This window comes from Gopherus evgoodei, chromosome 2 (genome assembly GCF_007399415.2).
Source record: "Gopherus evgoodei ecotype Sinaloan lineage chromosome 2, rGopEvg1_v1.p, whole genome shotgun sequence".
NCBI lineage: Eukaryota > Metazoa > Chordata > Testudines > Testudinidae > Gopherus > Gopherus evgoodei.
The window spans coordinates 259,399,657-259,423,278 of record NC_044323.1 but is presented as its reverse complement, the minus strand read 5'-3'; the positions used below and the strand labels follow the sequence as shown (position 1 = coordinate 259,423,278).

At 43.7% G+C, this 23,622-nt stretch overlaps 1 protein-coding gene across 5 annotated transcripts in view; it reads right to left on the bottom strand.

The window, feature by feature from the left end:
• GRHL2 (grainyhead like transcription factor 2) overlaps positions 1-23,622 on the bottom strand; it is a 144,363-nt gene that overhangs the window by 84,903 nt on the left and 35,838 nt on the right. The window lies entirely within an intron of this gene.

Genomic DNA, 23,622 nt, shown 5'->3' with positions numbered 1-23,622 from the left:
AAAATAAGACAAAATGGAGTAAAATTGATCTAACAGTGTCAAGCAAAGACTTCAGTACTAAACTTGCTGTTAAAACATGCATCAATACAAGATAGAGATCCTCAGACCTTAACTATATGTATCTATGCATCCAGAAGACCAAACTGGTGTGCATCTGCAGCCCAATGATTTGTGTGCATTGTTTTCCTCACACTGTACTATGTATATTGGTGTATATGTTAAAATAATTTTCACATTGTTGTAAAACAATAGATATTGTTCCATTTAAGAAACATGCCTGTTTTATAGCAGAACTATTTTTCTCCCTTCTTGCTTATTTGGAAGGTAATTTGACAGTGATTTCAGATTGCCTTTCAATAATTGGGGCAGCTGTGGTCCAATGGGGTGGAAGTCAGGAGAAATGGATTCTATTCCCACCTCTGCCACTGACCTACTATGGGCAAATCATTTAACCTCTCTGAGTTTTAGGCAACGTATATTCAGGGGACTTCCGCCTCCAGTATAGCAGTAAACCCTTGGCATAAACAGGCAAAACCACTATAAGCTATGATTTGCACAAGTGTAGTTTGCTCTTGCTTGAAACTGGGATTCACTGAACCTGTGTGAATTGTGGCATTATAGTGGGTTTGCCAACATACGTCACGGGTTCGCATTGATACAACTACACTGATGGCTGACTACCAATAGCTGAAATCTCCATTGCAGACAAGGCTTCATTTACTGGAAATGGAAATAACAATGACCGCCTTTATAATGTGCTTTGTGATCCAACAGATAAACAGCTATATAAATGCAAAGTATTATTACTACACAAAAATCAGAAGTAACCCAGCACTGGGAGGGAAGTGTTTTAGCTGGATTGAAAGGTGGATAATCTTATTGTTCATTGGAAGCACTGAGTCAGTTTGATTGTTCAAACTGTGCACCTGATGAAATCTTTTTTATACATTTCCTTTTCAAAAAAGGAAAAGGAAATGTATAAATGTATCTCCAAGGAAGATTCAAATTGGGTAAAAATTACTTAGAATTGAATGTGCTCTCTTCATTTGCCAGCCTATTTACTTGGACTAGCCTTTCTTGTGAAGTTTTTTTAAAAATTTCTTACAATCATTTACATTTATGTAAAAACTGCTCATTTTAGATTGGTTGGTTCTCCTCTAATTACTGTTGGCCTAATCCTACAGTTCTTAAGCAGGCAAAACTTTAATTGAAGTTAGTGGGACTTCTGTTAACACAAACACTGTGCAATCTAGTCCTATATTTGAACTGAGAAATAGGAGACAATAAAGGTCAAAGTGAATTCACAATCCAAGTAACTGCTTCCCTTACCTTTACTCCCCTGAGATATGCCCTGACACACAATTTTCCAGTTACAGTGAATCCTGCTGTAAATTTACTGATAAGCACAAACTTCATGTTGAACGCTACTGATGGTTGAATGGGCTTTGTAAAGTGAATTTTCTTGTTGATTAATGAAGGTATTTTTGGGGGTAGAGATTATCATCTCTCCAGAACACAGCACTGTTTGCATGTTACTTTGTTTAACAAAAAACAAAATAATCAGCCAGTACATGGATCAAAATTTTATGAGCTGCAGGAGAGAGCATTTCATAACTTCATTACACAAATAACCACAATAATGATCTCTGATTATTTTCTTCCTTCTGGTTAAAATATCTTGATCTCAAGATACTCCTTTCCTTTTTGCAGTGTCTTTCCACCATCATCTGGCCTTTTGCACTATTTTAGGGTTTCCCCCTCTCAATTCCATATCTATAATCTATAGCTACAGTGAGGGAAACTAATGCATTTATTTATAATAGAAGAGACAGGTGTAAGAAACTGCAAGGCCTGCTTTCCTTGTCAGCTTTGTATTGTTAGTGACCCTCAACTCAGGTTTGCAATAACCTCTTTCTTTGTGCTTAAGAGGTGATTGAAACCTTGTTCCCGCCCTGGAAGAGCCACTTCTCTCCAGCTAAGAGGTAATTATTCCCTTCGGATTCTTCTTTCCTGAACAAAGCTCTCCTTTAACTAAACACATGATGGTTTTATGACATGGGCAACTGCCCATTGTGAGCAGCACCAATACCACATACAGTCTCCTCTTTAGTGATCTTAGCTCATAATCAAAAACTACAAACATTCGCTCTTCTGTCCCTTGGCACTCCTGCATTTGACAATCATAACTGACTTCATAGTGTGAGTGCTACAGGCTTATCACAAGAATCACCTGTTTAAAATTGTAACAGGATTGTCTGGAGAAAGGTTAGACACCCAAACCAGAAGGAATAAGCCTCTAAGCACTCAGTCCTTGATAGGATCAACCTTAAAGGGATAAGAAAAGAGAGTTCCATAAGTGATACATCTCTCATTTTAGAGGGCACTCAGACACTAAGGTGATGAGTGTAATTGAATTGCCTGTCAATAATTAAATAGCCTGCGGAGGTGAAAATTCATAGCAGCAGAGATCAGGAGACTAGGTTTTAGGGTTTTCCTTCAGATTGAACTGAACACATTTTCTCTAGATTCTATGCTTTCATATTTAAAAATAAAATGCCTGTCTCCTCTGGGTATAGAGATGGCCTGCAGCATGTAAACAAAAGCACTGTCGTTTTATGGAGCTTGAAAACAAACTGAAACAATAATACTAACAGAAATAAAAACTTCTCTACCCTGAGCCCTGCAGTCAGCTCACAGGGGGGTTAATGCTGAGACCTAATTATCACCAGTTAAGCATTGTGAAATCGTTTCAACCAATTGATTGTTATCAGAAGAGCTAGTCATGGGCAGAATGCAGTATTAGCCCTAGTCTACACTATATAGTTAGGCTGACAGAAGATTACATCAACCCAACTCTGTAAATGTCTACACTACAGGGTTGCTGCTGCCAATGTAAGTCCCCGATTACATCGACCTAATAACTCCACCTCCATGTAAGGCATAGCGCTTAGGTCAATGTAGTTAGGGCAACAAAATGTCTGTGTAGACACTGTAATGCTTACATTGTCTGTCAGCACTGCATGGAACTCACCAATTTTTTGATGGGGAGGAAGGATGGGAGTGAGGTGGAAGGAAGGGATACAAGCTTGTGAAGAACAGCAACACTATCACATTACTCATGGGTCAGGTTTAGTACAACAAAATGTTTACACACTGTAGCAAAATGGTCTCCATGATAGTATAAGCCTAGTCTGAGGCCTTGTCTACACAGGAAAGTTGCACAACTACAACCAAAGGTATGAATTTGAACCACTATACTTGAACTAGTACAAACCCCTATTTGAAAACTCTTATTGTAAAGGTCAAAGGTGGATTTTGCCAATTTAGTTTAAGCAAATTTGGAATAGGTTTAAATTAAATTGAACTAGCACCTCCCCCTAAAGAACTCATTTTGACATAGTAAGCACGGTTGCCAACCCTCCAGGATTGTCCTGGGTCTCCATGAATTAAATATGAAAATTTAATTAAAGATTATATCATGTGATGAAACCTCCAGGAACACATCCAACCAAAATGGGCATTCCTAGTATGAGGCATTTGGAGTGGCACAAGGCATTACTAATAGCATCCCCTTTCCATCCATGTGTCAGCCTCTCTCCTGCTCCCATATTTGATTTCCTGTAAGTTACTCCCCAGAGCATGGCCACCTGCATTGGGCCCACATGGAGTTCACAAATACCATGAGATTCAGAATGTCCATAGAAACTTCATGTCACAATAACATAATTTCCCTGTTGAGCACCAAAAGCTAGGCACAGGTTGAACAGATTGGAGCAAATGTGGAGGGTTCACTTTGGCCTGTCCCATCATTGGGTTTTCCAGGCCACACTTTGCCCTCTGCCTCTCCAAGGAATGCACACATCCAACAAATGTGTGCTTCAGATAAAGTTCCCTTGTTCCTGGGATCTGGTTTCTGAAACATTACGAGAACTAAATAGTTCATCTGGCCCTTCCAGGTACAAACCATTCCTTCCCTAATAGACAGGATTTCACAATCTCCTTCTATCCCTCTAGGCTAGGTTCTTTCTGCATGTGGGTCATGCAAAGCACTTTTGTAGGTTCCTTCCCCAATTCCTGGCGCCACTTGACTCTCCTCAAGCCCATTTGACATGATGCTGTTTATGACTCGTCTGCAGAGCTGTGAATATGCTTTTCTGGTCTTCGTTGAGGGGTAGCAGAACATTGGTCTGAGGTGGTTGGATATGTTGGTAAAGAAGAAAAGGTTGCCAATAGGTGTTCTCCGGCCACTGGTTGCACTGGCAGAGCAGAAAAGGCTGTAATCAGAGGGTTTTAAATAACTGATTGAAATGACAAGGAAGAAAGTATTGTGATGCACACTATCTATGTGCACAGTCTATGCCCAGTTCCTTTGTTTTCACTTTTGGTTGTACATCTGGACAGAGTTCAGTTCTTTTTCTTTTTTCTTTTTTTAGTCACTGATACAACTATATCAGTACATGGTGCACTGCTATCTACTCCAGTTAACGTAGGCCAGGTGAACAGGTGTAAACCGGGACTGACATGCACTGGTGCATCTTGCTCCAGGACCTGGAGTCTTCTCCATGTCAGCTCTACTGGAGCAAGTCACCATTTTCATTAATGTGCTTCCTTTACACCAGGAAGTGGCTAACCACCAGGCCTTTGAGTGGGGCTGGCTCGAGGGGTTTCTGCTGCTCTAGTCAAACAGTAAAATGTCCAACTCCTCCAGACTGGAGACACACACAGATACAAATAGTTAGTGGATATTTTGTTGCTCCAGGCAACCACCTATTCTGTGTGTACCAGAAAGAGAGGCCCAACTTCATGTGATTCTCCATCACTGGATTCTTGAACTTTCTTACCCCTTGGAGCTATTGTGTGGTCTGAGTGAGTTTTGATTTATTCAATGGGGTTTTGGTTGGCAAGTTGCTGGGCCTCTTAACATTGCCTGTTTCCTGGCTATGGGTTTTGGCAGCCTCTAGCTTGATTTGTATGACTAATGAAAATAATGGCTTTGCTTAGGGCTTGTCTAAATCTGAAATGTATAGCAGGTTAATTGGAGTTGTGTCGCATTATAGTGCCATGCATCCACAAACAAGATTATTTTGTTGTTGCAAATTCAATGTGTGCTATTAAGCCTATTTTGGAAGCAGAATTACTGAGATGCGGGATGAATTTACCTGCAGCAAAGTAGGTGTGGCTGAATCTCCATCCCTAAGGAACTGTTGCTCATCTTCCAAGTCCTATTGGTTTCCCACATTGCTTTGCTGGGCACCTGGGTTGGCCTATCTGTCCACCTGTGTGTCATTTACTACTCTATGGTCATCCTGACCAGATGTCACCTCCTTGTTTAAATACTAGCACACAGCCAAGTTCTGTCCTTTGTGAATTCAGCTTGTGGGGTGTTCACATACCTGTGTCATATTCCTGAATGTTAAAGAGTCATGCCTTTTGCTTCAGTGTGGCCTCATGCTGAGGGCCTGGACTTCATTGCCTTCTGAATTCTAGCCACCACAATGCACATACGGCTGTCCAAACAAATGAAGGAAAAAGGCACTATCGGGATCTAAGCAGTGCCACAACAAGGAACTCTAGCTAGGTTAAGAGTATGCAGGACAATAATAGGACCTCTGGGAGAGCTCACAGAGTCTGCAGTTTCTCTGATGAGTTGGACTGTATATTTATGAGAGATCCCACCACTCAACCACTGTATTTTGTGGACACTACCAATGATACCCCTGCAACTGTTAACCATGATGAAGACCAGGAGGAGAATGACAATGAAATCCCTGATCTCACTGGGCCAGTGAACTAAGCAGCAGACACAGTCCTGGAGACCCAGGAACTGCCTGAATCACATCTGGAGAAACCATGTGGATCATGGGCAGAGCCACAATCTGTGGAAAGGACCATTTCCAATTATTATTCTATGATATATCAAACAGCTTAGTTCCACAGACCATCCGAGTGTCACTCAGTTGGTCTACTCTAGCCCTATGCCCCTGTTGCTCAAAATGGCGGCCACACCAGAGAGAGTGTACAAACTGGTGTGTCCTTTGCATCAATTAAAAAATGAAAGCGAAACAAAAAACACAACAAGCATTTAAGCTTGCTGTGTCCTGTCCACCTGCTCAACCTCCTCACTGCAGTGTCTATTGCTCTCTCCTGCCTGGTCTTCCTTCTTCCTCCACCTCAATCAAACCTCCCCACCCCAGCCAAGATGGCGGCACCGCATGGGTTAAAAAGCAGATGGTATAAAGTAAAGGCATTTTTACTGTAGTGGCCGACACAGAAAAGTATCAGAGGGGTAGCTGTGTTAGTCTGGATCTATAAAAGCAGTAAAGAATCCTGTGGCACTTCAGGACCAGACTTCAAAGAGAAACTGCTGAGCTTCAGTTCATCTGCAAATTTGACACTATCAGCTCAGGATTAAACAAAGACTGTGAATGGCTTGCCAACTACAAAACCAGTTTCTCCTCCCTTGGTTTTCACACCTCAACTGCTAGAACAGGGCCTCATCCTCCCTGATTGAACTAACCTCATTAGCTCTAGCTTGCTTGCATATATATACCTGCCCCTGGAAATTTCCACTACATGCATCTGACGAAGTGGGTATTCACCCGCGAAAGCTCATGCTCCAAAATGTCTGTTAGTCTATAAGGTGCCACAGGATTCTTTGCTGCTGACACAGAAAAGAAAAACACCAGAACCATGTATCTTGCTCACAATTTCGTTAATGCCCTCAGCTTTTAGCTGATGCGCAGTATTCTGTGGTAAATTGGAAAAGTAACGGGACATAAACATTTCCAAAAATATAATTAGTGTTAGGCACTGTAAGGATTTCAGCTCCCTTTGGTGCAGCATTCTATTTATTTTACAGGGCACTTTGTGCTGTTTCATGGATATTTTAAAAACAGAACCTAAGCCAAAGACAGTGTTCTGCTTTGGCAAGAAGACTGCACAGCAATGCAGCTCTTCTCTCACTGCCCACAGTTTGTGGTTCCTTATTAGTTCTATCCCATCTTTGTGGGCACCATCCTGATAAACAGCAGCACAGCATATTTTTCTGCTTTGTCAATGGCCTCTTTGAACAGAATCCTTCTCTGCCTTTTGGTGACATGCCTCAGAGTAACATCCTCCAAAGTAAGGACAGCCTGCAGAGATGCAAGTGTAATTACTACCCTGCCTCTTCTGCACCATCTTTAGATAGCCCCCACTCTGACACCCACAGCCCACCATATATTTATTACCCCTTTCCCCAAGTTGGCTAAACAAACCACCTCCCTCAAATCACAGGTGAAGGTGTCCTATTAAAACAGAGAAGATTGTGAAGACATCCTACCATCTCTAAGCTCACCCAAGACTGTGATTCAGGAATAGAATTCCTGACATCTCTCCAACCCCACCTCCATCCTACCATCTCTAAGCTCACCCAGGGACCTCGTGCCCCGGTCCCTGCTCCCCGTGGTGGGCTTGAGAGGCCCCCACTCCCCGGCCACTCCACTCTCAGGAATAGAATTCCAAAATTAAGAAAAAAGCAACATTTGGTTACTGTTGGCATGGAGACTTCAATTTGAACAGTAACTAGTTGTCCTTTCTCTCTCTCTCTTTATTTATTTATTTTATTTCTTTTGTTGGCCATTGCAGCAGACACCTTATAATGAGCAGAGATAGGGTGCCAACACTGAGTTGGCCAACACTAATGTTGCTCATTATCATCCATGCCAACAGCTGTCCAATCTGCATAGGAGGAAGAGGAGCTCAGGAGATGACATGGCATGACATGTTCAAAGAACATCCCAAGACAGAGATAAATGACAGAGGAGTGGAGGAAAAGGTTCCTGCAGCATGACAGAACAGAAGAAAGAAAAGGACAGGGACATGGTGAGGTCCATATATACACAGCTGCTGCAGATGATGGAAAGGCAAACAACTGTCCTGTAGGCTAAAGCATAGTGGCTCTCTGGTCAAGGCCTAAGCCATAGCTTATGCGCCTGTGCAGCCCTCTACCTCTGAAACCTCCACATTTTGGGACACACCATTCACTGCAACAATGCCAGGAAAGAGGTCTTTTTCTAGGCAGTCTATGGCACAAGATATAGAAAATCATGTTCCGTGAGCCACAGGGGCATTCCCTTCTACCATCATCCCATATTCCAAGATGCAGAGAGCAGTATTCAGTGCCCTACATACATACATTTATGACTTTGATAGCACAAACTTATTTGCACACTATACTTTATAACTTAAATGTTTTTAAAGTGTTTTTCAATTTACACAACCTTACAAATGCTAAATACTTTTTTACTGATCACAACTTTCAAACTGGTGTATTTCTTATTTATTAAAAAATTATTGAAAATGTCTTTGCATGGTTTTTCATCTAGAACAATTCGTGAAAATGCATATGTCCACTGACCTAATTCATAAGAATGCCCACCTTCACATGCACTATAATAAAATCCATCCATACGCTATGTTAAAAATTCCCACATACAGTATACTAGAATCCCTATATGCAGAATGTCAAAAGCTAACAGCACTGTACATGCACATTAATACGAGCACAGTGATCCTGATTCAAAACGTATACATAAGAACGGCCATACTGGGTCAGACCAAGGGTCCATTTAGCGCAGTATCCTATCTTACAACAGTGGCCAATGTTGGCTGCTTCAAACGGTATCAACAGAACAGGTAATCATTAAGTGATCCATCATCCCCTGTCGCCCATTCCCAGTGTCTGGCAAACAGAGGCTAAGGATACCATCCCGGCTAATAGCCATTTATGAACCTATCCTCCATGAACTTATATAGTTCTTTTTGAACTCTGTTATAATCTTGGCCTTCACAACATCTTCTGGTAGAGTTCCACGGGCTGACTGTGTGTTGGGTGAATAAAATACTTCCTTTTGTTTGTTTTGAACCTGCTGCCTATTAATTTCATTTGGTGACTCTAGTTCTTGCGTTATGAGGAGTAAATAACAATTTCCTATTTACTTTCTCCATACCAGTCATGGTTTTATAGCTCTCTATCATACTCCTATTAGTTGTCTCTTTTCCAAGCTGGGAAGTCCCAGTCTTATTAATCTCTCCTCATATGGAAGCTGTTCCATACCCCTCAGCATTTTTGTTGCCCTTTTCTGAATCTTTTCCAATTCCAATATATCCTTTTTGAGATGGGGCAACCAGATGTGCACACAGTACTCTAGATGTGGGCATACCATGGATTTATACAGAGGCAATATGATACACAAAAGCATATACATTGTTCACAAGTGACCCCTAGCCTCACAGTAGGAACATAATGCATCTTGAACTGTGCCCCTCAGTAGCTGCAGCATTTCACAGAGGCATCTTCTCTGGCTGTTAAAAATGTTCACCAAGTATGCCAACCTCCTCCTCCCATCCATCTGCAAGGCTCTCTCCCTTGCTCTCACAAAGGCTGTTCAAAAACACAGCAAGCAGCTGTCATAAGTAGCAGCTATTTCTCACCAGCCTCTAGCGTTGACATCAAACCCCTCTATCTATCTATCAACTCCCAAATGCACACTCCACTGTCATTCTGCAACACTCAAGGTATAAGTGATGGGGTGTCCACCCCACAAAAGGCCTGATGGGGTAAATTAGGCCAATTAATGTATAAGCCACACCTGGAAGAGAGCCAAGAAGTGCTAAGGCCTAATTTGCTGATGAAGTCCAGCTGGAGGAGGAGCTGTCCTGACTTTATGAAGCCAGGAAGTAGGCAACAGAAAAGGGCTAATGAGAAAGGCTGCAGTCACTCCCTGGAAGGAGGGAGGAGTGTTTGGAGGCTGCAGAGACATGTAGCCTGCACTTGCTTCCAAGGAGGAGGGAGTGGTGAAGCTGACAGATCCAGAGAAGGAAGGGCGAACCAGAAGGTTAGGAAAGGGCTCAGGGAAATGCAGCAAGGTATGGAGTGGAACAGGCTTTGACTGCTGAATACAGGGTCCCTGAGCCGGAAGCCAGAGTAGAGGTTGGGCCTGGGTTCCCCAACCAGCCATTAGGGAAGTGGCACTGGCAAGGCAGTGAACAGGAAAACTACCTGAGCCAATTATGAAAAGAGACTTTCCTAACCCCAGAAAGGGAAACCACCTAATGACCTGGTTGGAGACCCGAGTCACAAAGGGGAGGCTGCAGTTCCTGGAGCAAGAGGGGCCTCAGGATGAGACAGGATGGGTGAAGACACCACTGGAAGGACGGCACAGTACCTGGCAGAGCTAATTCCCGGGAAGATCATGAAGAGGCACCACCAGCAGTCAGTGCACTCTGTCACAGTATAGTTAAACAGTTCCTCTCTCCTATCCAAGTGTAGAGTAAAAGGCTTCAAAAGTCAGGGGAGCATGTGGTAAAGCTGAGTCTCTAGAATGACTGGTCGAATCGGGTCCCGTGCACCAACAGAAGTTGGTCCAATAAAAGATATTACCTGGACTCTCTCATATCCCAGGACCAATATGGCTACAATGACACTGCAAACACCATCAATGTCCATTGAGACCATGGGAGCAAAAATTCAATTTCTTATTGCAGGAAAAAACTCCAGAGATTCTAAAGATCCTGGCATTATGGACCTTTCCAGACCATCCAGTGTCAATAGTAGCGAATTGTTGACAGTGATCAACTAGACTTTGTGGCACTATCAAGAAATATCCCTTCCTGTTGATTAACTCCACGGCTGGAGGGTGAGGAGGCAAAGAATAAGCACACAGGTCCTATCAATGTGCACAGCACAATTTGGGAACCCCAAACCACGCAAATCCATTAATAACCTCCAGTGCATAGCCCAGACTGTTGCCCAGGACCCTACACATCTCCATGACAATGGCCCAGACAGTTGATTTAACAACACCAAACTGCTTAGCTACTGACCAGTAGCAATCATTAGTTGTGAGCTTCCAGACAGCAGTGGCCGTGTGCGTCTCCACGCTGATAAGAGCTCTCACGTCGGTGTTCTGCCACTGCAGCTCCAGCTCTGTACAAATGTCTAGGAAAGTGACTTTTGATATCTTGAAGGTCTGCCACTGCTGTTAATCATCCCAGGTCTGCATCACTATCCTGTCTCACCAGTAAGTGCTATCTGTCTGCGCCCAAAAGCAGCTCTCCGTCAAGAGAAGCCACCCCAGGAAGAGATCTAGGAAAAGTGTGTATTCAATGTCACCCTCCTTAACAGGGCCTCTACTACCTTGGTTCTAAAGAATGCTGGATGAATTTAGATGATGATGAATATAGTGCTCTCATATGTATCCTCTATCATGCCTGACAGTGCTTTGAAAATGGTGCTGGCTAGCTTGCAAAAGCCAGATGGATGATGGGATGAAATAAGAGGAATCATGGTAATTATTTAATTTGTCCCTCAGCCCCACAGTTCCATTGCCTGCCAATAGATACCCACAACGCACAGTGCAAAAAATCCCAGAATGCATACAGCACAGCTACAGAGCAATGCATCATGGGATGGCTGGCCAGACTGCTGAGCATTTATTTAGAAACAAAACAATGCTGTGTGGCTGCAAGAACACAAGGTGAAAGCACCTTAACTGCAGGATAACAGTGTGGTGTATACAAACTGCTTGCACAACAGTTATTTTGGATCAATTACTGTAGATCACTTAATGCGGATACACAAAAGTTGCAACAAGTTTCAAGTACTGACGTGCCCTTATTGAGAGTTTCTCTCTGATATGCTGATTCTTGTTATGTGCTGTTGTGTAGTTGCTTTCTAGATGGATGAGTAAATGTGTAGATCAACAAACCTGTCACTTTTACAACTGCATTTCAAATAAATATTTGATTCAACTGATACAATATGATGCAAAAGCAACAAAGAGTCCTGTGGCACCTTATAGACTAACAGACGCTTTGGAGCATGAGCTTTCGTGGGTGAATACCCACTTTGTCTGTTAGTCTATAAGGTGCCACAGGACTCTTTGCTGCTTTTACAGATCCAGACTAACACTGCTACCCCTCTGAATATGATGCAAGTAGGCTGAGACACAAGCTCAGAACTGGATATGATCTATGTGGCAGCTTGTAGCAGCTGTTAAATAAGTCACCGAACTTCTAGGCTGCAGGCAACATGCCACTATATAGAAGTGTGAAAAGATACTAAACGAGGGCTTGTCTCAACACAGACATTGTGCCAGTTTAATTTAATTTGGTTTAGTTAAACCAGTGCAATTTTTGTGTGTGGATTCTCATACATCATTTTACAACTGATTAGATCAGTTTAGCTTGTACTTGTAAATTTTACAGACATGTGAAGCTGATATAAACTAGATTTAAATCCAGGATCAACACACAAGTTGCATGGGTTTAATTAAATCAGTATAAAAATCACATATTTAGTTAAACCCTGTACAACTTTGTCTGTGACTGGGGCCTTAGTTAAGATGCAAGGGAAGCCCTGCTTGAGTGACATGTAGCTTAAAGGGAGGACACATCCTGAACAAATTTGAGAGTGTGGGTAAATGACAACAAAAAATCTCTTTTGTGATAGGTCCAGTTCACAACTTTAAGATCCAGATCTAAATTTTCTCCAAGTTTGAGAGTGTTTGAAACTGAAGTTCTACTTGTGCTCATTACAGAAATAACCATAAGCCACAAAATTCTGATCATTGTCTTGACTTCCCTAGAACTTGAAGACATTTGAATTGAGAATTCTAGGTCAGCCCAAACTCTACCCACAATATATTTTTGTGGGCAGGAGGTGAAGAATAAAATATATCATTGTCTCCCTGTGACTTTTTGATTTATTTAATAGATATGTTGGAATCCAGAGAACTTGTCCCAGAAATTACAGTTTAATAGCCAGTAAAATCCGGGCCTCAATTAGATGGCAGTGTCCAAAGTTATAAAGAAGCATAAGAATTTTCATACTCAAATAAGAAAATGGTCTCTCTAGTCAGATGGTTTGTCTCTAGTAATGGACAATACTAAAGCTTCAGAGGAAGACATAAAGTCCTTACAATACACTTCACCCCAACCCTGCAAACATGTACTGTACACAAATAACTTCAAAGTAGAGTAAAATACAAGTGTTTAGACTACTTGGAAATTACAGGTAAGAAGATACCAGACCTCTGGCCCAATCGACAGTTCTTCCTCAATCAAACAACACTCCCATTGAAGGCAATGGGCATTTGCCTACTAAGGAGTGCTAGTTTGGGACTCTTTTGTAATTCTAGGTAAATTTTTCTTTTTCAATATAACGACAAATCTCAACAAGATCAAACATGCTGAATGACTAAAAGCAATTATATTGCCTACAATAATCTCTGAGGGAAAGTAAAGTATATTGTGAACATGGATATGTTCTTAAATGTGTCAAAGACAGCTACAGAAAAGTATTTGACACAGAAAGAAAGATAAAGAATATACAGTAAAATCTGAACTAAGGTCCACCTCTAATAATCAGTTTCCTGTCTTAAGCAAAGACTTTAAAGTATCTCTGTAGTTTCAAATACAGTTTTGTTTGACTTAGTTAAAAACAATTTCTGTTACGCAACCAATTTTTGTTGACCTTTGGGTAGTTACAGAAGGAAGGTTTCCCTGTATTAAGTAGGACAATATTATGTGGCATATCTTCAAAAAAAAGGAGGACTTTCTGGATTTGTACCATGGGCTTGGTTCAAGGCCTAATGAAGTCAACAGGAATATTTCCATTTATTTTAAAAGGCTTTGTATCAGGACCTATATCCAGGTCTGTCTCTGTATTTTGATTCTTTTGACAAGAAATATACGAAATTGAGATCTCTCTGTGCAGGTGGCCCCACAGCACTTCTTTAATCTCCAAGTAGCAATGACAAAGCTTCTTGGACTTGTTGAATTGTAGGGCTTGTTCCTGCAGCCCTGGTTCACTCAGCACTCTCACTGAAGTTAATAGGAATGCAATAATTATAGCATCAGCAATCCAGCTCTCTAAAGAGACTTTCTATTCTGAAGATGCAACAATCATATGGAAAGCACAAATGCAAGAGTCCTAACCTCTTTCGAGCCATGACTTCTCACAATGGAAAAAGCATATTATCATAAAATCTTAGTTTATTCCAAACATAAAATAGATAAATTCTTCAATACTAGGGACAGAATTGCATTCTACTACTACTAGGGAAAATAGCAAGTCTGTGAGTGAGTCTCTTATTTGAGGCAATAGTTATTAGGCATATAAGATGTTGCAATATTTGATTTCTCCACAGTTCAAACACTCTTAATATGGTTTAATTAGTAATTCTTTCAGAAGGAAGATTTATCTTCCTCTTTACATATTTGATATCATTAGAGACAAGAAGGATAGTGTACCGAATCTGTTGGGAGGTCAGAGCTAGTTACTTATTGCTGTTAGCTGTTCTCTGCTGATTAGCTGTTATTCTTCCAGACATTGATTAGAAGCCTATGATTTAGATTCCAAAGCCAAAAGGGACCACTGTGATTATCAAGTCCGACCTCCTGTGTAGCACAGACCATAGCATGTCCTCACAATAATTCCTATAGAGTATCTTTTAGAAAAACATCTAATGTTTATTTTTAAGTTGCCAGTGATAGAGATTCCAGAATAACCTTTGGTAAATGTTCCAATGCTTAATTACTCTCACTGTTAAAAATGTATGCCTTATTTGTCTCACTTCCATTTCCAGCCATTGGATTGTTAGACATATCTCTGTTATATTGAAGAGCCAACGACCAAAGAGCTGTTTCCTGTGTAAGTACTTATAGACTGCAATCAAGTCACAGCTTAACCTTCTCTATTTTAAACTAAATAGATTGAGCTCTTTGAGTCTATCGCTTTCAGGCATGTTTTCTATTCCTTTAGAGAGACAAGGTGGCTGAGGCTACGTCTTTACTACCCGCTGTAGCGGCGGGTAGCAATCGATTGCTCGGGGATCGATATATCGCGTCTCATCTAGACGCAATATATGGATCCTCGAACGCGCTTATATCGATTCCGGAACTCCGCCAACCCGAATGGAGTTGCGGAGTCGACATGGGGTGCCGTGGACATCGATTCCGCACCGTGAGGATGGTGAGTAATTCAATCTTAGATACTTCGACTTCAGCTACGTTATTCACGCAGCTGAAGTTGCGTATCTGAGATCGATTTTCCCCCATAGTGTAGACCAGCCCTGAGGTAATATCTTTTATTGAACCAACTTCTGTTGGTGAGAGAGACAAGCTTTTGAGCTTACACAGAGCTCTGTGTCTCTCTCACCAACAGAAGTTGGTCCAACAAAAGATATGACCTTGCCTACTTTGTCTCTCTAATATCCTGGGACCAACTCAACTACAACAACAGTTCTAATCCTTTATCATTGTTATGGTTCTTCTCTAAACCCCCTCCATTTATCAACATCCTTCTTGAATTGTGAACACCAGAACTGGACACGGTATTCCAGCATGGTCATACCAGTACCAAATACAAAGGTAAAATAACGTCTGTATTCAAGATTTGCTTGTTTATGCATACAAGGATTGCATTACCCCTTTTGGGGTGTCACTCTGGGAGCTCATGTTCAGCTGATTATCTACCATTACTCACAAATCGTATTTAGCCACTGCTTTTTCAGAGGGGCAGGCCGGCACAACTTATTAGGTGATCACCTGGGGCGCTAACATTTGGGGGGTGGCAGCCGAATCTTCGGCCACCCCGGTCATCGGCGGTATTTTGGGGGCGGGACCTTTCGCTGCCTCTGGCACCAAAATAGCTGGTGGCGCTCCTGCAGAGGGGCATTACTAAGCTAACAGATTCATACAGTGGTGAATCCCAGAATCTTGGTGAATGTCTGGAAGTTTTATTTTGAGCAATATAAGACAGCCCAGACCATCTTCTCCATAACTGCAAGAGAATACAAGCAAAGGACTCTCCAATAGTGCACTGAATTGATATTTTTCAAAAGACACCTAGTGTCAACTGGTTTCAGGTGATCTCACATTCGGATGCCCCATCCATAGCAATGGTGATGGGCTTTTTAATGTGGCTAGGGTAAGAGCACATCCCCGCTGGCCTGCCTCCACAACCCTTTCCCAGTGCAGAGAGAGCAGAAATCCGTGACTTCCATGACAAACACGCAACCTTAATCATAATGTGTTTATTAGCTAACTTTATTCTTAGTAAGCAAATCTATGTTTGAAAATCCTGTACATTCCTCAGAATAGCAACCACTCATCTGCTTGCTTCCCTGACACAAAGTCAGACACTTTGCAAGGGACATTGAAATAGATAAGAGCAACATTTTGAAAAATGCAGGTATTGAACACTTGCACTTCCCATTAGCTTCTCTTGGAGTTGCTGGATGCTCACCACTTGAAAATCAGGCCCAACGATGCCTTACGCAGGGGCATTTGAGGCATTCAAAACTAGTGGATACCTTTGAACATATGGCCTAAATAAATATTTAATAGCTGAATAATGGGTAATCTTATACAGTAGAACAGTGGTCCCCAACCTTTTTGGCTGGCAGGCACCAGCCGAAGGACCACTGCGGTGGTGGAGCACCCTCTGAAATGCCACCGAATTTTGGCAGCATTTCGGTGGCGACGCCTCTTGATGACACTGCTTGCCGTCAACAAGAGATGTAATCGAGAGGCATCCCCGCCGAAATTCGGGAGCAACGCCTCTTGATGATGTCACTTGTTGACAGCAAAAGGCGTCATCAAGAGGCTTCGCCGCCGAAATTCGGGGGCGACGCCTCTCGATGACATTACTTGTCGGCGACAAGCGTCGTCATCAAGAGGCGTCCCCACTGAAATGCCGCTGAAATTCGGTGGCATTTTGGCAGGTGCTTTCCCGGAATCCAGGACACGGGCGCATTAAGATGCACTTGTTTCATTTAAATTCTTATGGTTAAAAGCAGCATTTCTCTTCTGAATAGTGAAGTTTCAAAGGAGTATTAAGCCAATGTTCAATAGTAAACTTCTGAAAGAAAAACCATAATGTTTTGTTCAGAGTTATGAACATTTCAGAGTTGCGAACAAAACCTCCATTGCCAAGGTGTTCGTAACTCTAAGGCTTTACTGTAACAGCTCAAGACCAATTTAAGACTTGGGCCTTATATGGAAAGGATTACAACTTGCCAGGAGAGAGATTCAGCAGATCAGAAATAAAGGCTCAGATAATCATACTGTTAAACTTCTTAACTTAACTCTGGCAAAGGGAACAAATAAAACAAAATACCTTTAGATATAGTCACTCAGGAAGGAACATGAGAAGGTCTTTCTGCTAAGCTGTAAAGAGTGCAAGGAAGGCTTCAGACATCCAAACCATGAAATACTAAACTATACACCATCAGTCTGCCACAGCACTAGTGCTGGCTCAAAGACAGAGGGGAGGCAGCTTGTCTCCCCAGTTCAAGGGCTGCTGGGGCGGTATCAGATCCCAGTCTAGTGCCACAATCCTTATGGGCTTTGGGCAGAGGGCAATAACTAAGGACCCAGCTCTGCCTCCACCTGCCCCAGGCCCTTTCTAGTAGGGACTGTGTGCCTGGTCAAAGGGGACACTGCACTAATTGTATTCATCATGCCTGCCTTATATTTGGCCTACAGCCCTCCTGCACTGGCTATGGAGTAGTAGGGCAACAATGAACCTGCCCCTATGAACCAGTTACATCTCATGAAAACTGAGACCAGTATTATTCAGTATCACTAGTGCACTTAATATCACTGGTCTGAAGATCTAGGAATTATATATTAAGTTATATATTCTACAGCGAGAAAATATTAATACTAAAAGGTTTTAATTTATTAATTAGAGGAAAATCCTGGAATCTGTGCACAGTGCAAATAAAGACACTATGCAAAGGGGTGCTTCATGGCAGCTGGGGGAACAAAAATCCCCCCACCCAGGCCACACAGCAACCACTGCTGTTGGCCCTTCTGGCTGGTACAAGTATGTGTACTGTTTCTTTAAATCTGTAGAACAGGGGTGGGCAAACTTTTTGGCCCAAGGACCACACTGGGGTTGCGCAACTGTATGGCGAACAAGGTATGGAAGGCTGTGCCTCCCCAAACAGCCTGGCCTCCGCTTCCTATCCATCCCCTCCCACTTCCCACCCCCCTCAGAACCCCCAAACCATCCAACCCTCCACCGCTCCTTGTCCCCTAACTGCCCCCTCCCGGGACCCTCGCCCCCTATCCAACCCCCCTGCTCTCTGTCCCCTGACTGCCACGACCCCTATCCATACCCCTACCCCCTGACAGTCCCCCCCGGAACTCCTACCCCCTATCCAGCTGCCCTCTGCTCCTCAACCTCTGACCACCCCCTCCCAGTACCCCTGCCCCTAACTGCCCTCTGGAATCCCACACCCCCTACTCCCTGTCCCCTGACTGCCCTCCCAACCACTATCCAAATTCCTGCCCCCTGACAAGCCCCCCGGGACTCTCACTCCCAACCCTCCCTGTTCCTCATCTCCTGACTGCCCCCCTAGAACCTCCGCCCCATCCAATCTCCCCCTTCTCCCTGACTGCCCCCCAGGACCATCTGCTCCCTTACTCAACCCCCCTGCTCCCGCCCCCTTACCAGCAGCAGGAGTTCGCAGCTGCGACACCCGGCCAGAGCCAGCTGCGCTCCTCACACTGCCCAGAGGGAGCAGCGGGCCAGAGTGTGGCTCGGCTGCGGGGGAGGGGGAACACTTGGGGAGGGGCCAGGGACTAGGCTCCCCGGCTGGGAGCTCAGGGGCTGGGAAGAATGGTCCCACAGGCCGGATGTGGCCCGTGGGCTGCAGTTTGCCCACGTCTGCTGCAGAAGGAAGCCAGGAAGGACAGGATCGAGGCAGAAGGGTACAATGAACCAGAGAGAGAGAGAAAATATCTTCAGGAATAATACTGGGTTTTTTTCTTCTTATAAAAAAGTTTCATGTTCAGTGTTAAAATCAAATAACTGTTTATTTACTGTTGTCACCTGACTGCTGATATAAACCTTCCCTTAAGAGAGAATAGCCACTGGAGCCACATAGAATAGTTGTGAAACCACTGGATCTGCTTCTTCCACTAAACTCAATTGAACACTGAGGTGCATGGGGTGCCCATAGAGCTGTGCTGCAGCGATTCTGTAGACCCTATGCATGGGCCATGCAAATCCTGCACATAAGAACATAAGAATGGCCATACTGAGTCAGATCAAATGTCCATCTAGACCAGTATCTTGTCTTCCAACAGTGGCCAATGCCAGGTGCCCAAGAAGGAAAGAACAGAACAGGTAATCACCAAGTGATCCATCCCCTGTTGCCCATTCCCAGCTTCTGGCAAACAGAGGCTAGGGACACCATCTCTGCCAATCCTGGCTAATAGCCATTCATAGACCTATCCTCCATGAACTTATCTAGTTCTTTTTTGAATCCTGTTATAGTCTTGGCTGTCACAACATCCTCTGACAAGGAGTTCAACAGGTTGACTGTGTTGTGTGAAAAAATACTTCCTTTTGTTTTAAACCTGCTGCCTATTAATTTAATTTGGTGACCCCTAGCTCTTGTGTTATGAGCAGGAGTAACTAACACTTCCTTATTTACTTTCGCCACACCAGTTAAGATTTTATAGACCTCTATCATATCTCCCCTTAGTCGTCTTTTTTCCAAGTTGAAAAGTCCCATTCTTATTAATCTCTCCTTATATGGCAGACGCTCCATACCCCTAATAATTTGTATTGCCCTTTTCTAAAACTTTTCCAATTCCAATATATCTTTTTTGAGATGGGGCAACCACATCTGCACGCAGTATTCAGAATGTGGGCATACGTACCATCGATTTATATAGAGGCAATATATTTTCTATCTTATCTATCTCTTTCTTAATAATAGCCAACATTCTGTTCGCTTTTTTGACTGCCGCTGCACATTGAGTGGATGTTTTCAGAGAACTATCCATAATGACTCCAAGATCTCTTTCTTGAGTGGTAACAGCTAATTTGGACCCCATCATTTTATATGTATAGTTGGGATTATATTTTCCAATGTACATTACTTTGCATTTATCAACACTGAATTTCATCTGCCATTTTGTTGCCTAGTCACCCAGTTTTGAGAAATCCTTTTGTAGCTCTTCACAATCTGCCTGGGACTTAACTGTCTTGAGGAGTTTTGTATCATCTGCAAATTTTGCTACCTCATTGTTTACCCCCCTTTTCCAGATCATTTATGAATATGTTGAATAGGACTGGGCCCAGTACAGACCCATGTGAGACACCACTATTTACCTCTCGCCATTCTGAAAACTAACCATTTATTGCTACCCTTTGTTTCCTATCTTTTAACCAGTTACCAATCCATGAGAGAACCTTCCCTCTTATCCCGTGATTGCTTATTTTGCTTAAGAACCTTTGGTGAGGGTCCTTGTCAAAGGCTTTTTGAAAATCTATATACACTATATCCACTAGTTCTACCTTGTCCATCTGCTTGTTGACCCCCTCAAAGAATTCTACTAGATTGGTGAGACACGATTTCCCTTTACAAAAACCATATTGCCTATTCCCTAATAAATTATGTTCATCTATGTGTTGGAGAATTTTGTTCTTAACTATAGTTTCAACCAGTTTGAAGCCCTTTTCAGAAACTGGAGTCACATTAGCTATCCTCCAGTCATTTGGTACAGAAGCTGAGTTAAATGATAGGTTACAGACTACAGTTAGTAGTCCTGCAATTTTACATTTGTGTTCCTTCAGAACTCTTGGGTGAATACCATCTGGTCCTGGTGACTTATTACTGTTTAGTTTATCAATTTGTTCCAAAACCTCCTCTAATGATATCTCAATCTGGGACAGTTCTTCAGGGCATGTCTACACTTACCTCTGGAGCGATCGATCCAGCAGGGGTCGATTTATGTGTCTAGTGAAGACGCAATAAATCAACTGCTGAGCCCTCTCCCATCAACTCTGGTACTCCACCGGAGCGAGAAGTGTAGGTGGAGTCAACAGGGGAGCATCAGCAGTTAACCTACTGCAGTGAAGACACCGCGGTAAATAGATCTAAGTACATTGCATAGCTTAGATCGATCCCTCTCCCCCCCCACCCCCCCAGTGTAGACCTGGCCTCAGATTTGTCACCTAAAAAGAATGGCTCAGGTTTGGGAATCTCCCTCACATTCTCAACTGCGAAGACCGATGCAAATAATTCATTTAGTTTCTTCGCAATGGCCGTATCATCCTTCAGTGCTCCTTTAGCATCGCCATCATCCAGGGGCCCCATTGGTTATTTAGTAGGCTTCCTGCTTCTGATGTACTTAAAAAAAAATTACTATTACTTTTTGAGTCTTTGGCTAGCTGCTCTTCAAATTCTTTTTTGGCCTTCCAAATTATATTTTTACACTTCATTTGCCAGAGTTTATGCATCTTTCTATTTTCCTCACTAGGATTTAACTTCCTCATCCCCGCTACACAGATGAAGGAATAGTGCATCTTTTCATAGGTATCTTATCCCAACATATTAATATTACATAACCAAAAAATGTCCAATTAAACTGACAGGAATTAATTGACATCATAATAATGAACATCTGTATCTTGTTTTGCCCTTAGGAGATATATAGAGAGATACAGATAGATAGACAGATATAAAGATTTAGATGTATAAAGTAAAGGGAGATGCCACATGGAGATAACGCTACAGGTTAGGTTTTAATTAGATACAATTACATACTGAACATATTAAAACAAAATTAACAGACTTCCTTCACACACACATACACACAAATTCTTTATTCAACCCTGCCATTATTCTTGATAAACAACTTTACTTTTCCTTCTTGCTTCACACACCTATGTCTACAAAGACCGGTGACGTTTTTCCACATTTTATTTCCTCTTCAAATCCTCCCTTCCCTTCCCCAAGGATCTTTCACAGGCACACTTGCAGAGGACAGATGTTGATGTCTGAGAGGTACATGACCCCTGCAACTTCTCAGGCAACAGTAATGACAAGTGCACACTTCTGCACCTACTCCACTATCTTCCTTTCCTTTGTCTCGGAGCTTCTGGAGCAGGTAGACTTGTCCCTCACCTCACCTGACTTTCCCACTCCAATTTTCTTCTGGATCCACTGAAACTTGGCTCTGCCCCTCTACTCCAGTGAAATCACTATCACGAAGATCATTCTCTCTGTCAAGCCTAACAGCCTCTGCTCCCTTCTCATCTTCCTTAACATACCCATTGTTTTTTAATAGAGTCATTCACTCTCTCTTGTTCCTGAGCTTTCAGAACATTGTAGTCATCTGGTTCCCCACTCAATTCTATCGTTTCTCTTTCAGCTGCTCCTCCCTCAGCACCAGCATCGCTCAGGGCTCTGTCCTTGCCTCTCTCTATACTTATCCCTTAGCTTACACTACTGACCTCATCTGCTCCCTTGGCTTCAGTTCCCATCTGTGCTCTGGTGACTCCCAAATCTCCATCTCCACTACAATCCCTCCCCTTTTCAAATGGCTCCTCGCCATTTACCGTTCCAGGATCCTCCTGCTAGGCGATGATCGAAGTGGCCAAGAGTAAATTTGTCACCTCTCCCCTCTAAACCGTCCCTTCTTCCCCCGCTCTGTCTAAGCCACCAGCGCTGCTAGTCTCCTCTTCCACCCCAGTCAGGCAGCCTGTCGCCGAGTCCGGTGGGTTTTTCCAATTCAACGTCTCTCAAATCTGTCCCTCCCTCTGTCCACACTGACAAGCCTTGCCCGAGGTGTCCTCACATTGTAAGTTCCACCTCCGCTCCCCGGGGGCCCGATATCTGACACCCCCACAGACACACCTCCCTCTGGCCTGGCATCGCTCCAGCCACACCCTCCTCCTGGCTCATTCTCTCCCGTCATCCGCACAACGTGGGTGCCACCCCACCCCCCCCATCACTAGTCCTACCCCAGCTTTCCCTCACCCCTGCCCTGCCCTGCCCACCCATCCTTCCCCTGGTGCCCCTTTCCAGCTGCTCTCGTCCTCATGGCTTAAGTCCCTCCATTCCTGAGCCCTCTCTCCTTTGGGTCCCAGGCCCTGATGTCCCTCCCCACCCCCAAACGTCCCTCCATTCGGATCCAAACCCGCCCCCGAGCCTGAGCCAGCCGCGCTGGCTGGGCAGGGGAAGGGCCGCCACTTCAGCGAGAGGTGACTTTCCCAGCGCGACACACATGCCCGGAAGGAGAAGGTACATTCTGGCCAGCGCAGAATCGGCTCCTGCTCCCCAGCCCCAGCCTCCTGCAGTCGCCTGGCCCCTTCCCCTGCGTCGGCGGGCTCTGCGGCGCCGCCGGCTGCTGCCTGATCCGAAGTCACCAGACAAAGCTGCATGGAGCCGGCGGGCTTTCAAGCCGCTGAAAGGAGTCATATAATCCCCAGGGGAAAAGCAACTCCCCGAGAGATCCACGCCTCTGCCCCGCACACTGGGGGAGAGGCAGGGCCCGGGCGAGCGGAGGCTGCAGCCCAGGCAGGTACTCGACATCCGCGCACACACCAGCCCCCAGCACACACGCTGCCGTCTCGTGGCCTTCGAAACCCACGCGTAACAAGTTAGTTCGATGAAACTTTTTCAAAGTTCGTCCTTCGGGATTTGTTCTCACGTTTCACAAGAACCGGGGCATGCTGACGTGCCTGTCACCGGGGGGTCTAAATGTCCTTGCGTTAAATACACGTGGACAGGTTTGTTTTAATTCCGCACAGGTTAAAAATAATAATAATTG